This window comes from Canis aureus, chromosome 17 (genome assembly GCF_053574225.1).
Source record: "Canis aureus isolate CA01 chromosome 17, VMU_Caureus_v.1.0, whole genome shotgun sequence".
Lineage (NCBI taxonomy): Eukaryota > Metazoa > Chordata > Mammalia > Carnivora > Canidae > Canis > Canis aureus.
The window spans coordinates 43,687,945-43,705,427 of record NC_135627.1 but is presented as its reverse complement, the minus strand read 5'-3'; the positions used below and the strand labels follow the sequence as shown (position 1 = coordinate 43,705,427).

The 17,483-nt window shown below is 35.0% G+C and overlaps 1 long non-coding RNA gene across 1 annotated transcript in view; it reads right to left on the bottom strand.

The window, feature by feature from the left end:
* LOC144287549 (uncharacterized) overlaps window positions 1-15,158 on the bottom strand; it is a 70,258-nt gene extending 55,100 nt beyond the window's left edge. Inside the window, exons 1-2 of the long non-coding RNA XR_013355332.1 lie at window positions 15,022-15,158; window positions 3,986-4,053 (exon numbers count right to left, since the gene is read on the bottom strand). This is a non-coding gene — a long non-coding RNA (uncharacterized LOC144287549). The remainder of the gene's footprint in view (window positions 1-3,985; window positions 4,054-15,021) is intronic.
* Window positions 15,159-17,483: the final 2,325 nt, after the last annotated feature.

The window sequence follows — 17,483 nt, the reverse complement described above, 5'->3', positions numbered from 1 at the left end:
GATCTTTTGTCTTGAAGGTTAGATAGAAAAGGAACAAGGTGATTTTCATAATCTTGTTTTTTAGAGATTTTATATATTTATTCATGAGAGACACCCAGAGAGAGGCAGAGACACAGGCAGAGGGAAAAGCAGGCTCTCTGCAGGGAGCCCAATGTGGGACTCCATCCTGGAACTCCAGGATCATACCCTAAGCTCAAGGCAGATCCTCAACCACTGAGCCAGCCACCCAGGCATCCCTATAATTTTATAGATATCCATTGTCTTCCACTTTGACCTACTGGTAGAAAGGGAACTCAGCAAGGAGTGTACTCAACAACAAATGCTAATTATCTTTATTGTATAAGACTGCAATCCTAAATGAAAAATGTAGGTGTCTAGAACAAAATGAGTATTGAATCCCTGAGGCCTTCTTTTGACTTGCTGATACCTGGAAATTTCATCAACCAGATCAGCCTGGATTGCCACAGGGGAAGAATAAAGCATAGTACCCAGGAAAAGTCAGGATGGAATTACAAATTTTTGAAAAATGGCTATATATCCCGTGTACTTTTTGTCTTCATCATTATCTAGACTGAGAGGAAATGATCCCTTTCTAGAAATAGCACATTCAGTGACAGAACTGCCTTATTAAGGTCAAAGAAGTGAGGAAGATAGAGTCAGAAATCTTTGAGTGGATTTTTCGAGGAGTCTATTCTACTGCTCAGCAATACCAGATATCAGTGGATGGTGGGGAATGTGGAGCATCCATTAAATAACTTGACATGAGTCCAGTATTCAGAGGCTTCTGGGATAATGGCTGCACCATTGTTGGATGGGAAATAATCTGAAAAACTGAAAAGATGGCAAATAATAGTTTCAGGGGCCAATGTGATGTAGCCAAGTCAGTTGATTGACTGAAACGGCATCATCATAACCTGAAAATATATCATCAACTATACAGCACCACTGACAGCCCCTGAGAGGAGGCTCAAAATCAAATGTAGTCAACATGCCAAAAGCAGGTAGAGACAACACTTCTGTCAACCTGAGACAACTGGGTCAACTTTGACAATCTGGCAAGCAGTTGTATCCTCTGCATTAGATACAGAATTGTTTGCTTAGAGCCTGGTTTGTGTTGGTGATGGATTTCCATGCCTGGTATGATGATGAATTCAGACAGAAATGGTAGGAATCTGAGTGTTGCTTGATTAGTAGATCGACTTCAGTCTGTCTCATCAGAGATTGTTTTCTTACAATGGTCATCTACATGCATAACTCAGCTCATTCAGTGACTGAAATCAGTTTCAGTTTTAAATCTATCAGCCAATAGTTTTCCAAATGTCAGACAAATAAGCAGTCAATTAGCAATGGCCCAAGAGTTGGTAAAAAATATAAGAAATTTCATTTGACAAAGACTTGGGAAGAGCTATGAAAATGCCCTTGATATCTGTTCAATGAGGGAAGAAACAATATTCATGTTTGGTCCTGCTTAGCTGGTGCTGAGGTTCTCCAGTGGTAGCAGCCTACTATACACTATCAGGTTTTGACTTATCTAAATCATCATTGAAACAGGCCTGGAATTTAGGGCAAGATCTGTAAATTGAGAGTCTAGGTAATTCAATAGCTTTGCTTCAAGTAGCATAGTTAGGGCTAAATTTTCCCTAAAGTGATAGCTGCCAATTTTTCAGGTAAAGATGAAATAATGCTGGGACCCAATTATCTGCATTCTTTAATATTGCATATCTATTTCTCAGGTAAGCCTCATTGGATCCTTTTTAACTTGCTGACCATTAGATTTGTGATGACTTACTCTTAAATGGCAATATGATGAATAACAAGGTCTCAAAAAAAAAAAACAAAAACAAAAAACAAGGTCTCATGAGTCAGGAGTTAAGTTTCAATCGGAGTAAAGTAGCAAGCTAATAACTTATTTATAAAAATTGGAATAATTATTAACCATATCTGGAAAGTGAGTCCACAACTCAAAAGACGCATCCAAGTAGAGGCTTTTCTCTTTGCTAGAAGCTCTAATCAGCAGAATCATCATTTACCAAGACATGTGGCTTTAAGAGAACACTAGGCTTGCAGTGCCCTAAATATAGAACATGTTCAGTTTACTGGATGGATTCTAAAGAGTTAGATCTATTGGTTTGGGTAACACTCAAAAAAGTCTGATGTGGGATGCCTGGGTGGCTCAGTGGTTGAGCGCCTGCCTTGTGCTTGGGGCATGACCCCAGATTCCCAGGTTCGACTCCCACATCGGGTTCCCTGCCTGGAGCCTGCTTCTCCCTCTGCCTGGGTCTCTGCCTCTCTCTATCTCTCTCTCTCGCCCTCTCTCTCTCCGTGTCTCTCATAAATAAATAAATAAATAAAAATCTTTAAAAAAAGTCTTATGTGTGGTGGCCTATATATATAAAACCTCAGTTTAAGGTAGAAGGGAGCCAAGGAGAGATATCGTTCCTCAACTGTCAAATAATCCTTATGAATCTACTCACATAGTTCTGAGAAACATTACTTACCAATAAGGCCCCTAATTTTCATCAGAATTCATCATTGACACCTTCTGGAGGAAGGTCCATGGACTGTCATGGTCACTGGGTCCTAGTCTGATTAGTCATACAACAGTATATCATCTACATAGTAAAGCTTTGGACATTAGAAATTAGAACCATTCATGCTAAACCCTCATCCACCCCAAACTGGCAAATGACAAGGTAGTTTAGATGCTCCTGGGGGAGTATTATGAACACATATTGGATACTTTATGTTATACTGTGAACTTTTCTTGAACCTGGTATGTCCAAGACTGCTTACCAAGTACTATCATTTTGTGTAATGGATTTGGATATAGTTGCAAAGTCTGTAGCAGCCAGGGCTATAGAGGCAACAAATGAGTTCACTTAAGCAAAGATCCATTCTAAGCTCCCTTTACCACTGAACATACAGGGCTAATGTATTGAGATACTGCATCTCACACTCCTGCTGCCTTTAAGACTTTGATCAAAGTCATGACTTTTAGTTTCTCCTCTTGTATTCTATACTGAATGCTGGACCACCCAGGAAGTTGTAGAGAGGCAAGTTGGCATTTCTAGAGAGGTGGTGTGGTTGTTCCTGATGAGAAGAACATCTTTTGGCACTCTAAAACAGGAGGCACGTGCGTACAGCACATTAATTCCTGCTAAGCGTTATAGGTAGGAGCAACAATAATACAACTAATTGACTCAAAGGACCCTGTCAACAGAGTCATGTTAGCTCTCCTTTTCCACTGTGAACTCTGCCCAGGCAGAATAAGTGGAATAAGGGCCCCTTTTCCTTCCAGAGTTGTGGGTAAAATAACAGCTTTAGTTTCTATATTCAACAGAGCTGTAATTGAGTCCCTTGCTTCAGAATTCCCCAGCATACTCAGACAGGTACATGGGGACATTGATTTTCTTTGATGACAAGGTGTCCTTAGCCCCACCTTATTTATCTTTTACTATAAAGTCTCTGACTTGTGAATAGAGGGGGAGAGATTGAAGGAATAAAGAGGGAAAGAGGTGTTCCATGCCATTAAACAAGGCTTGGCACTTACTTTTCGTTTGAACTTTATGGCGACAGGTGTGATTCAACCAAATAAACTGTCCTGTGTTTTGGTCTGATGCTGTATATTAGGTAGCATGGATCTCATTGCTACCATCATCTATTACAACCTTGGGAATCCCTGATTCAACCCCAGAAGGTATACAACAAGCTGTATTTCTCAGACTTCTCATTTTACAAACATCCTTGAAAAGATAGTCTGGTACAAAGACAGACTGTAAGACTTGTAGTGATGCAGGGGACCCACAGTGGGTTATCTCCTGACAGTTGTAATTGACGTGAGTTTGTTGATGCTGTTTTTCCTGTGGTTTTCAGAAATGAATAGAGAACTTAACCCACCATATTTTACTCTTTCTTATATTAAGCAATTCGGAGACAAACGTACATGCTTATCCATCGGAATGAATTTTTGAGAAAGATTACTTACCTGTGTTGGCACTAAACAATACTAGGGTTAGGCAAAACTTATCTCTTTGTTCTGGAGAATGCTTATTTCTGAAAGATAAGAATGAACCAACTAAAATAACTTACTTATCAAGATTCACAGTTCAATTATCAAATATACACATCAGTACACTTGCCTTCCTTTGCCCACCAACCAAAGCTCTACATTATAAACTAATGCCAACTGAACTATATCTCCACCTTGCAATACCATCCTTAAAATTACACAGACCAGACTCTAGTGCTCAATGCTCTCCACTGCATAGATGATTATAATGCAATCTGTTACTAGGACCCTGGCACTTTTTACCTGGCAAATCTGACAACAGTTTTTTTGCTATCCAGCTTTTTCCATTCCTTATTTTTACAAATGACATATTCTATTTTAGGACTCCAAAATGACAATACTTAAAACTGTGTCATTTTTAAACAAATGTCTTTAAAAATGTATATTGTGTATAGTTTTATTCACAGTAGGTAAAAAATTTATTTACACTTTGTATTTATATTATCACAAAGATAAATGATTTTCTTAGACCAATTTAAAACATTTTATAGCTTTTCATATATTATTCCACTGAAATAACAAATATTTAAACTTATAGTTCATTTTTTTATTCTTCAAAATTCTGCCACCAAATCAAATAATGTGCAATCAAAAGATTATATATTTTTATGCTGTTAGAGTAAATTGACAGTATGGAGGAATAAAATGAAAATAAATTGCAATAGTAAAAAAAAATACCTCTTTGTGGAATAAAATATGGGTAACATAAAACAAGAAAAATAAGCATAACCAAAGCAATCTATGCATTAAATTATCTCATTTCTTGATTTCTGAAATGTAATATTTTCAGTGGCTCTTTGATTTAGCCTGGGGATTCTGAGATGCACTTTTTATGGGATATATTTCAGCTGCTTAATTGGTACTAATATTATCCCAGTATTGTTTTTATTTTGTCTTCAAGTCATCATTTCAGAGAGAAAGTAAAAATTTCACCACGTGGTGGTGCTGGTGGATAATATAAAAAGCGAATTATTCCCGGAGCACATCTTGAGAGAGCTGGTTATGGTGAGTTAAATAAAATTAAGGGAAGGACAGCTTCATTCACCTCTGTCATCCCCTATTTTTCATTTCTCCTTTTGACACAAAGAGTGTAAATTAGGCAGAATGGTTACTACCGGTGGCTTGGGTCCTTGCTAACTAGCAAGAGGAACAGAGATCTTTAACACAAATTTCATGGCTTTGGAGATTGACGATTAATGAGGCTATTATTTTCATTTTTAAATTGTCCCTGCTGCAGTATGAAAGATTGCTTCAATTACACACACTATTTTCATCCTTCCAAAAGGACAAATTTTTGTGTGACTGCCCATGTTTTCACCTAGCATGATGACCACTGGATTCTATTATCCTGTTCTGGATATAAATGCAAGTATTTTAACATGCCATCGAATGTTTTTATACCAAAATGAATAGTAAATACATGTACAAACTTGAGTAACTGCTCAATTATAGTTGATGTCAGGATATTTTTAGATGGGGAGTGGGTAAGCAAATGGCTCAATGTCATTTACTATTTATAATAATTGTTAGCGCTTGCTTCCAGAAATAAATTGCTTTATCAAAAACAAGCTCTCTTAAAATGGTAACAGTTTTTCATATTTATTTGGCACTGTTTTTTACTAAGCTCAGCTTTGGTTTTCACATTTTAAAAAATGCATATATTATACAATTTTTATGAAGTGTTCAACCATGTATTACTTCAAACACTTAAACACAAGAGAAGTATGTCTCATATATATATATATATATGAGTATATATGTATATGTGTATATTTTATTATCTATTAACCAGGGGCAAGTTCATGAATTTCTTATGCCCAAAGTTAACCTAGACTGCAGTCTCTGCAGGGGGTGTGAGATGGAAGACTTATATGGAAAGGATTTTCAAATGACAAAGTAGTTTTCAGTTTTCACCTCACTTCAAAGAAAAGAACCCAGCAGACACATATTCTTTGTCACATTGGTAGGCAGATACATTATTAACATCTTTGGCATGGAAGAAAAGGCAGCCTGAAGGCCTTAAATTCTCATTCTATATAGATAAAAGAATAAGCAGTCAACTCTGCTACTGAACAACAACTGTTTTAAATATAAGGCAAAGAATGAACCCAAAGCTTATTTGTAACTCTGCGTGCCCATTTAACCTCTGGGTCAGATACTACTTGATTTGAGTTTCCATTACTGCTTTTGATTCTTTCAAATGCAGTTGGTAACAATAAGGGTGGTTAGTGAAAAAGTTACCCCCTACAAAACGCTTGCAAAGGTTAATAATATAACAGTCCATAATTCTAAAAAATCTACTAATACAGATGGAATCAATCATTCACCTTCTCTAATACACACACATAATGAAAGTGCAGTGTATGTTCATTAGCAAGATTTACACAGATTGATTAAAGGAAATGCTAGACCGCCTACTAGAGAAATCTGAACTTAAAAAAAAAAAAAAACTAATTCCAGTATAGTTAACATACAGTATTATATTAGTTTCAGGCGTACAAAAGGGAAAATCTAAACTTTTGTCATAATCTTGTTAATACTATGAAATTTTTTAGCCATATCAGTGATTAGCTTTGTTCTCCCAATAATAATCTCTTATATTATTATTCTGTTATTCTTTGTAAAAAACAGCAAAAATAATTCTCTTTATTTGATCAAGTACTTTTAACTTGCTTTCACATCACACTTTCTTTTCCGGTGCATATTTTGCCTCCCTTCTTTCTTCCTCTTGATTACTGGAAGCACGATAAACAAGTAAAACAAGCAAAAAATATAACAGATTAAACCCAGCAAATTAAAATTACTTAGAAAAACATGGACAAATTTTTACTCCGATCACACTGTACTGTATCATTTTGTGTTAGAATAGAAAAACAGAATTGATTTTAAGTCAAATGAAATCTAATGCAGTCATAGTTCTAACATTACAAGTTGATAAATTGTTGATCTTTCACTTCAACTCTGGCATGCAATTTTCTCATTTATAGAATGGTAAGATATGGCTATTGAGAAATTGAAATGTGGCTACTCTGAACAGAGATGTATGTTTTTGAAATTTAAAACTGACTTCAAAGGCAAGATAAAAACAAGAATGTAAAATACTTTGTTAACAATTATGGGTTGGGTTCATGTTAAAATGATGATAATTTAGACATATGAAGTTAGATAAGACATTATCAAAATCATTTTAATTTGTTTCCTTTCGATATTTTGTCTATAAGAAATTTAAAATTACATGCTCAGCTCACAATTTTGGCGTGCCTTACCATTCTATAGCACAGTGCTGTGATAAGAACCAAAGTTTTTTCTTTTTTTAAGATTTTATTTATGTATTCATGACTGACACAGAGAGAGGCAGAGACACAAACAGAGGGAGAAGCAGGCTCCACGCAGGGAGCCCGACATGGGACTCGAACCCAGGTCTCCAGGATCATGCCCTGGGCTGAAGGCAGGCGCTAAATCCCTGAGCCACCCGGGCTGCCCCAAGAACCAAAGTTTTAAAAATATTTTTGCTGGATCCCTGGGTGGTGCAGCAGTTTGGCGCCTGCCTTTGGCCCAGGGCGCGATCCTGGAGACCCGGGATCGAATCCCACATCGGGCTCCCGGTGCATGGAGCCTGCTTCTCCCTCTGCCTATGTCTCTGCCTCTCTCTCTCTCTCTCTCTCTCTCTCTCTCTCTCTCTGTGTGTGTGTGTGTGTGTGACTATCATAAATAAAATAAAAATTAAAAAAAATCAAAAATATTTTTGCTCATGACAGAAAACTTGTCAGATCTCAACGAATCTTCATCAGTTACTTTGAACAAGATATATTTGCTATTTCGAAATATTCCTTCCATATGTAACTTGTCATTTGAGTGGTTGTTATTTCTTTTTTTTCTAACGAAGTGTTTCTTTCAAATAGATTTCAAACTTATATTGCTATTTATGTACTCTAAGAATCCAACAGCTGGTACTTTGTTAGTAAAACTGTTTTTACCTGTAAAGTTGATTCTCTTATGCTAAGGACACATTTGAAGAGAAATACTGGTAACTGGGAGAAAGGAAGGGAACCTACTTAAAGCAGCCATCTCAGTTGTGCTGTAGGTGTTCCTCAGATAAATGCCTCCTATCAGTTGTCACTACTAGATTTGGATGCTAATAGAATTCCCAATGTTAAAAAAATAGCATGCAAAATATTACAGCAAATTTTCTGGATTAGGTTGATAAGTTTCTATTAGCCTTTCATTAAGAATTCATAATAGTGTGAGTTAACCCATCTGTCCTTTATCAAGAACATATAAAAGAGATGTGTTGCAGTTATTTATGGATTGCTGCTTTATTAAAGCAAGTGATTACTTTAAAGGGATCCCTAACTCATGTCAGAAGAAAAGTCCTATTGTCACTATTCTTTAGCTAGAAATGTCTAGCTGCGTGTTTGTAAAACATATCTCCTTTTTAAGCCTTAGATTAAAGTAAGATCCTTTTAGAGCTAATTATATATATTTCACAGGTTAAAAAGCATTTTATTCTCAAAGAAACACTTTCTTTGTTAGGTTGTGTCATGTTCAAAATCTTTATTTGTTCAAAGCACAGCCAAAGTTATTTTCTCTCTTACAAAAGTATAGCTTCATTGTTAACATATGCATTCATTCAGAAAATGCTGTCTACTTCCTACTTACTGCAAGGCATTGGGTTATTTATAGCACCAGAAAATAAGATAAAACCCATAAGATTGGAAACTATTTTCTTAATGGTAATTCTTTTAGATGATGAGTTTGAGTGCAATAGACTCCAATTACACTTCTGGTTTTGTTGAATAAATGAAAACTACTGAAGACTGTTGATATTAAAAAAGTCATTAAGAAATTTTGTAGTTTTCAAATTGAACTCTACTGTTGAGACATACTTGTTTATTTGTATATTTGATGGTAACAATGGAGGATGACAACCAGAACAAATTGAATTATTTTATCATGATACACGATTGAAAATGCAGGATATTGTAAATAGACTTCTATCATGCTTTTCAAAAATATAAGTGAAAGTAATAATAATAAATATTTGATAAAGCAGTGCTAAAGCATTCCAGGCAATCTTAATTTCTAACAATGATTACTGGAAGTAGGTTTTTTCCCTATTTAGGTTTGTTATATATATGTCTGTGTGTGTGTGTGTGTGTGTGTGTGTGTGAAAATAAGAGTCAGATGCTTAACTGATTGAGCCACACAGGGGGCCCCCACATTTAAAATATTAATGGCAGAGTCCAGATAGAATATTTCCTGATAATATTGAATAATTATTATAAAATTTAGACTCACTTTTTCTCCTTTCCTGCAATTTTTCAATGCAATATAATTGTTTACAGAGTAAACAATGGAATACTGACATTTCCATTTAAATATTGCAATTTTAGAGAAAATATATGTGTAATGTGTTTGTTATGAGAAGGTCTCAATGACATCTTTAGCATTATCTCATTAAGACCATTTTATTATTAATGATATAACTATGTAGGTAGTAGTTTTTCATATTTTCTTTTATTAGTATAAAACTGGAGCAGAGAAGATAAATCACTTTCCTATAGGAATAATGCTTTTAATTGGTGGTTTGAACATTCAATTTATGGAAAGCTAATCCATAATTGAACTGTTATATTAGAGTATTCCTTTATATGTTTTATCTTTTTAGTAAATCTCTTTAAGACTTTACCTTAGAGAGAGAGACAGAGAGAGCGGAGAGAGAGAGAGAGAGAAGGGAGCATGAGTGGGGGGGGGGCAGAGGGAGAAGCGGACTGTCTACTCAGCAGGGAGCCAGATGCTGGGATCAGTCCAAGAACCCCCGGATCATGACCGGAGCCGAAGGCACATGCTTGACCAACTGAGCCACCCAGGCACCCCTCTTTTTAAATCACTTAATTAATAAAACCTTACTTTGTTTATGTGAAATATTCTGATAGTGATGATTTTTATCTTGTTGTGAAGCAGTAAATGAAGATAGTCATTACTTTCACAGACATAATTTGCTTTTGTTTCTCAACTTCAAATTTTAAGCAATAAAAATATAGTTATTTTCAAAAATTGGACTAGTTTTCTTTCATTGCTTAAAAGAAAATATAATAGAAATCAATGGATGGTAGTGAACTTAAAATGACAAATCACATTACTTGAAAAATATTTTTTCCACATATAAAAATTCCCTACATTTGAATTATCCTAAAACAACTGAATACTTTGGAGCTAGGATGAAATTGGATCTGCAACCGGTGCAGTCACTTATAATATATTGGACCTTGAAAAATTCCCTTTATTTTTAATGTTTGGTAGGCTTTCTAAAGCAATCAAATAATATAATTTGTTGCTTTTATTTTTGCTTAAAAAAGAAGAATATTGTGGACTTGGAGCAAAATGAATCTATACATATTCATATTGCTGCTTAGTTGCTATTGATATTGTATAGGAATATCCAGTATAAAGGTACACAACTAACAATCCTCTGGAAAATATAAAAGTAGCAAATGTTGGTCAAAATGATCTAAAAGTATTATATGATGGAAGCATGAGGGGTTTAAGAATTTGCACAGACCAAGATTCTGTGGCAACATTACTGCTATGGAGAAGGACGAAATGACATAGGAACAAAGATCTTTCCAATATTGCAGCATATGAGCCAATACAAACGGGTTAATGTTAAAGATGACACTACCAGTAAATGCTATAAAAAACAGAGTTCCTATAGATCAAATAGTACTTTCACTTCGCACTTGCAAAGTATTCTTTTTAGTTGGACTGCAGTATTGTTTTCCATCATTATGATCTTAATGGAAATGTTCTGATAAATTCTTTTAGTTTTAAATCAAATCCTAATGTGCCCTAAAATGATCTGACCCCTAACTCTCTTTCCAACATTTCCAACTATATTCTTTTTCTCAGTTCCTCAAAAAAGCCAGATACCGTTTTGCTTCAGGGTATTTATAGATGTTATGTAACTAGAGAATGAATGTCCATCCCCAAATAAACACAATTTTGTCTCTTTATTCACCTTCTGTTCAAACTTTACCAAAACCCAAAGACTTTTTCTGGTTATATTATCTATAATAGCCCTTTCTCTATATATCTTATTATGTTGATGCTTTTACACAGTATATATGACTACTTGCCAATAAGTTCGTACATTTGCATTAGTGAGTGTAATTAACTCTATAGCCTCTATAACAAACGATCAACAAAAACATACTGGTTTAGTTCAGTACAAATTGATTTCTCATTCACATTACACTTTGGACCCTTGTCAATGAGATTCTGCTCTGAGCTTGGACACTTTGGGTCATGAATTTTTCCTTCATGAGCCTTTGCCATTTTCTAAGATCATCAGTATTATGTCAGTGAATTAATGGCAAGAGAGTGAAGAAAAATTACAGGGCTTGTCATGGGTAGGTTTAAGAGTGGCATACACAATGCTTCCCATTAGCCAGCACCCAGTAATATGTCCCCATTATCACTGAAAGGGAAGTTGGAAAACAAAAAAATCACTGCATGCTGTGTGCACAGGATAAGGAGATGGGGTTGGGAATCCTCAAGGAAGAGTCTATCATGATATTTATTGGTCTGTATGTTTCTATTCTGTCTCCGGAGCTACATTTTATGCCCCTAGAAGGCAGCCTCATTATTTGATTTGGTTCCTGTTCTATCCTCATTGCCTAGAACAGAGCTTGGCATGTGGTAGCTGCTCAGTAAATATTTTTAAAGTGAAAAAAATAAATGCAGTATTTTATCTTTTGCTTCACATTGGCCTAAAGTCTGATAACATACATTAGAGGCAAGAGAATCTCCTAGGACTAATATTCCTGAGCTAACTGGAACTGATCAGAAATGTAGTCGAGCTAGTAGCTCTGACTTACTCTTAAGGTGGGCAGTTCAGGTTTTTTGGTTCATTTTGGTCATACACTGGCATCATTGCATGCATAGACTAAGTTCCTCTGACTACTAAACAGAATTTGGAAATACATAATTTTGTTAGGAAATTTTATTACAAAGTGCAATTTAAAATCTGATTAGAATTTTGATTTGTTTATGTTCTTATTTTTGTAATGGGAAAGTGTTGGGACTGAATATTATATTTAATTCATCAGGGCACTTCTTTGTTTTTGTAACATTTACATGGAACTTAACAAAACACTTGAAACTTTATCAGTCTCTGGCACAATATAAGAAGGCTGTCGTTCTAAATGCTTCTATTTTACAGAAAAGCACATGCGTCTCAGAATCTGTTACTTTCACAATTTCACCAACTCATGAGCAGCTAGGTTTTAATCTGATGCTCATTCCACTGCATTTATGAACAAAGCTCTCATAACCTCCAAAGCAATTTGCTTAGGAAGATAATCATAATCATTAATTTTCAAATGCATTTTTTGATCTATCGACCACGGTTTCCTAATTTAGTGGTTCCAAGAAAGTATGACTTCAAAGCTCACATGGACCTTTTTTGTCAAACAGTGCTGAAACCTTCATTATGAGTTTTCTAATAGAGGAAAATGCCAGAATGGGGGGAGGAAGAAGATATTGTACCTTACAGAGGAAGGTCTAGCTCCGAAATGTGGTTACCAAAAGTTGGACCAGCTTACCTAAATAGTTCTGGGACCACTCACAGTATAAGAGCAGTAGTCTCAGCACTTTTTTAAAACCATACACAAAAATAAACTCAAAATGGGTTAAAGACTTCATGTGACACCTGAAACCGTAAAACTCCTAAAATAAAACATAATGATCTCTTGGACATTGGCTTGAGCAACACTTATCTAGATATATTCCCATAATATATTCCCATATATATTCATATATATATATATATATATTCCCATAAGCAAGGGAAACAAAAGCAAAAATAAACTATTGGGATTACATCAAAATAAAAATTTCTGCACAGCAAAGGAAACCACCAATGAAGCGAAAGACAACTTAGTGCGAGAAGATATTAACACATGGTATGTCCAATAAATAAGGGGCTAATATTCAAAATATAAAAGGAATTTCTACAGCTCAACACCAAAATCCCCAAACAATCTGATTAAATAATGGGCAGAGAGTCTGAATAGACATTTTTCTAAATAATACATACAGATGGCCAACAGACATATGAAAATGATGCTCAACATCAGTAATCATCAGGGAAATGAAAATCAAAACCACAGTGAGATATCACCTTATATCTTTCAAAAGGGATAAAATAAAAAAGACAAGAAACAAGTGTTGGTGAGGATGTGGAGAAAAAGGATCTTCATGCACTATTGCTGGGAATGTAATCATTGCAGTCATTATGAAAACAGTGTAGAAGTTCCTCAAAAAATTAAAATCACATATGATCTAGAAATTCCACTTCTGAGTATTTATGGAAATAAAATGAAAACAATTCAAAAAGATGTAGGCTATCTGCAAAAAACTCTATAGTTTTTGCAGCATTATCTACAATAGTCAAGATATGGAAGCAACTCACATGTCCATCAATGAATGAATGAATAAGGAGGATGATATATATGATATATATATATATATATATATATATATATTGCTCCATATCATGGGTATTGTAAATAATGTTGCAATAAGCACCCATTATCATGGATATATATTCCAATTAATTATCCAATATTATCCATTATACTATATATCCATTGAATATAATGTGTATATACATGTATATACATATATATATTCTACTACATATGTATGTGTGTATATGTGTATATATGTGTGTATGTATGTGTGTGTATGTATATATAATGGGATATATGTAATGGGATACTACTCATCCATAAAAAAAAAAGAATGAGATCTTGCCATTTGCAACAACATGGATAGGCCTAGGGGGCATCATGCAAAGTGAAATAAATCAGAGAATGCCACATGATTTCAATTTGTTGTGGGATCTTAAAAAAAATGGTAAATAAGCAAAAAGCAGAAACAGACCCATAAATACAGAGAACTAGTAGTTGCCAGAGAGGAGGGAGTTGGGAAGTTGGTCAAAATGACTGAAGGGTAGAGGGAGATGCAGGCTTCCAGTTTTGGAATGAGTAAGTCACGAGGATAAAAAGTACACCATAGGGAACAGAGTCAGTGGTACTATAATAGTGTTGTGTGGTGACAGATGGTAGCTACTCTTGTGAGCATGGCACAAAGTATAGATTTGTTTAATCTCTATATTATATGTTGGAAACTAATGTAACACTGGGTGTCAACCATACATCATTAAAAAAATTAAATTAAAAAAATTAAAAACACACCAGAATAGTAATTTCAGAAAGCATCTTTTTCAAACAGTGGTTGTAGGAATGCTGACAACACGGACTTCATCTTTGGCCCTTTATCTTATTCTCCCCTCTGGCACACAGATAGCACCACTTTAGATAACTAGTAGAGATGACTGGTGCACAGAAGTCTCCACTTTAGTTAACTGCCCTGTGACCTCACCACCATGCCCCTCACTCTCTAAAACTCAAGGTTGCAGTTTGGGCTTGGTAGAGAATAGCTGCGTGGTGATCTGAGTCCTCCGTCCTCCCGTCCCCGTCAGTAAGTTACCCTGACTATAAAACTCTGTAAGTGATAGGGAGTGGCTTGCTGTGTAGTTTGGTATTAAAATGCCCTCTCGGAGTGGAGGATACTTTATTGATCCTCCTTCGCCTTCTATCCGTGGTTTTGAGAGAATTTAAGTGAGGTTAAATCAGAGCTCATGTTAGAGGGAGGCATTTGAGTACAAAGTTCTCTTTCCATGATAGTTGTAGAAAATCACAAAGTGACTCACAGTGGGTTGTGACAACAATGGGAAATTAGGTTTATATGCCAGCAGTAGTCTAATGAGGTAGGGAACAAAAGAAGGAACTTAGGATACTAAGCATATTGTAAGATGGGACGTTCTCAGTTCAGTGCTAACACACCAGATTGCAGGTTAGGGGCTGCAGAATATTGTCAAGCCTCACCATTAAAGAGACAAACATGTAGAATTGCTTCGTACTCTTGGCCCTGAAAACCTGGACAAAATTGAGCCCAGAAGCTAACGGTTTTCAGACAGCTGTTTCAGGGCAGGTCAGGATGAGGCAGGCAGATCTGGGGCATCAGCAATAGCAATGTAAACATTCTAGGGGGTGGTGCATGTGGAACACAGGATGACGTTGAGAATTCTATAGCATCTTCTTTTAGAGTTTGCATGCACTGTGTTTTTAACTCCTCCATCTGTTCAGGAGAGAGAGAAGTAGCAACATGATCTATAGGAAACCGAGTTGTATAAATACATCATGGTTTTCTTGTGGAGAGGATGTTTGTGTAACAGGTATAAAGTATTAACCAATAAGTCTTTTAATTAAGAACTTTTCATTTCTGTTTTATAAACTTAGAGTTTAATTAGTAAAATACTGCTCTTTAAATTTCACAGTGTGCTGCCTTTATTTGGTAATAACGAAAAGTTGTTTTGTTTGCTTCTCTTTACAATAGTTAACATACCGTGTACTATTAGTTTCAGGTGTACAGTACATCAAATCAGCATTTTTATACAACACCTGGTGCACATCACAAGTGCGACCTCATCACCCATTTCACCCATCTCCCACCTCACCCCCTCCTCTCTGGTAACCATCAGTTTGTTCTCTAGAGTTAAGAGTATATTGCTTGGTTTGCCTCTCTTTGTTTCCTTTGTTCATTTGTTTTATTTCTTAAATTCCACATAGGAGTGAAATCCTAAGATATTTGTCTTTCTTTGACTTATTTCGCTTAGTGTTATACTCTGTAGCTCCTTCCATGTCATTGCAAATGGCAAGATTTCAGTCTTTTCTTATGGCTGAGTAACATTTCATTGTGTGTGTGTACACCACATCTTTATTCAACAGTAGATGGAGGATATCCATATCCATATCTTGGGCAAAAGTTCTGATATGAAGTATAGTCAAAGCCGGCCATCTTACAATTAGAGACAGAATATGTCAATAAATGGCCATCTTACAATTAGAGACAGAACAAAATTTAGGTCCATGCTTATTTCCTTTTTCTAATGCAAGTATAGCTTTTAATGTTTTGTTTTGTTTTATTTTGTTTAATGATGGAGCAGTCTGATCACTATCTTGACTCTTATTTGGGAAATGCCTGGGTGACATTGGTTATCAACCTGAAAATTTTCTTTTCTTTCTTTCTTTTTTTTTTTTTTTTTGAAAATTTTCAAGTATGATTTGACATTCTAACAACACTAATTCAAGCTAATTACTTTTTTCTTATATTGGAAATTTAATGGTTTAAATGAGTTTGATTTGTAAAAGCTCTGGATAGTGATTTCTTTTATGTGTTTTAATATTAAATCTCCTAGTGTATTTTTCTTAAAATCTTATGACCTTGCTAATTGTGTTTTTTAAAGAACATTTTAATGTATTCTAATATATTAACCTTACTTCAATGATTTATAATACTACTGCTGCCTTATAACAAGTTTATGTATATGATTGGTCTAACTTTAAAATTTTTTCCTATTGTATTGATGACCCCTATTCTTCACCAATAGTACTCTCTTCATTTTTGTAGATTGATAGAGTATCTCTGCTAGAATAAGTCCTACAACCTCTGTAGATCAATTTAGGGGAGGTTTGAATGTATTACTTCATTGAGTCTTTTAATTTATGAACAATCAGGCTTTCTGTCTTTCTGTTATTTCTGTAACTACTTCCTAAGAAATGTTGTGGGTCTTTTTTTCTAGCTATATTCCTAGCTATGTTTTGATTTTGTAGTCAGCTAAGAATAGGATTTTTGTTTCCAAAGAATGATAATTATTTTTGTATGATAATCTTTAGCTACCCAACTTGCATAATTATCCTATTAATTTAAATGGTTTGTATATATGGGTTTTTGGATTTTCCCTGTAGTCAATTAGTCAATTAAAAGCAAAGAAGTTTTCATTTCTTCTTATGAATCATGACCTATTGTTTCTGGTTTTATTGCATTGACCAGGGACTCTAATACAAGGCTAAATAGACATGGTGGAAAGGGCTATATTCTCCTTATTTCAATTTGGTATTCCTCAATGACAGGTTCATTGTTTACTTTTAATATGTCATTCATTAAGTTAGGAACATTTTATTGCTAGTTTCCTACATTTTCTATAGGTAATGAATGAACGTTGACATTTGCTAATTATTTTTAAGCATCTACTTGTGGGGATCATAGCTTTTCAACTTCTAACTTCTCAGTACACCATATTTAATTGGTTTTCAAACTGGAATACACACAATCCTTAAAAATGTTCAAAAACTTCCCAAAGACTACATAGACTTAAATGATTTTAAGAGAATTAGTTTCATTATCCTCAATTTCATTCGTGTTCTTTCTCAATAGAAACATCTGAAAATGTGCATTTTGCCCTTTTATAGATGCCCTTTGAATGTAATCAGTCCTAATTTTAACC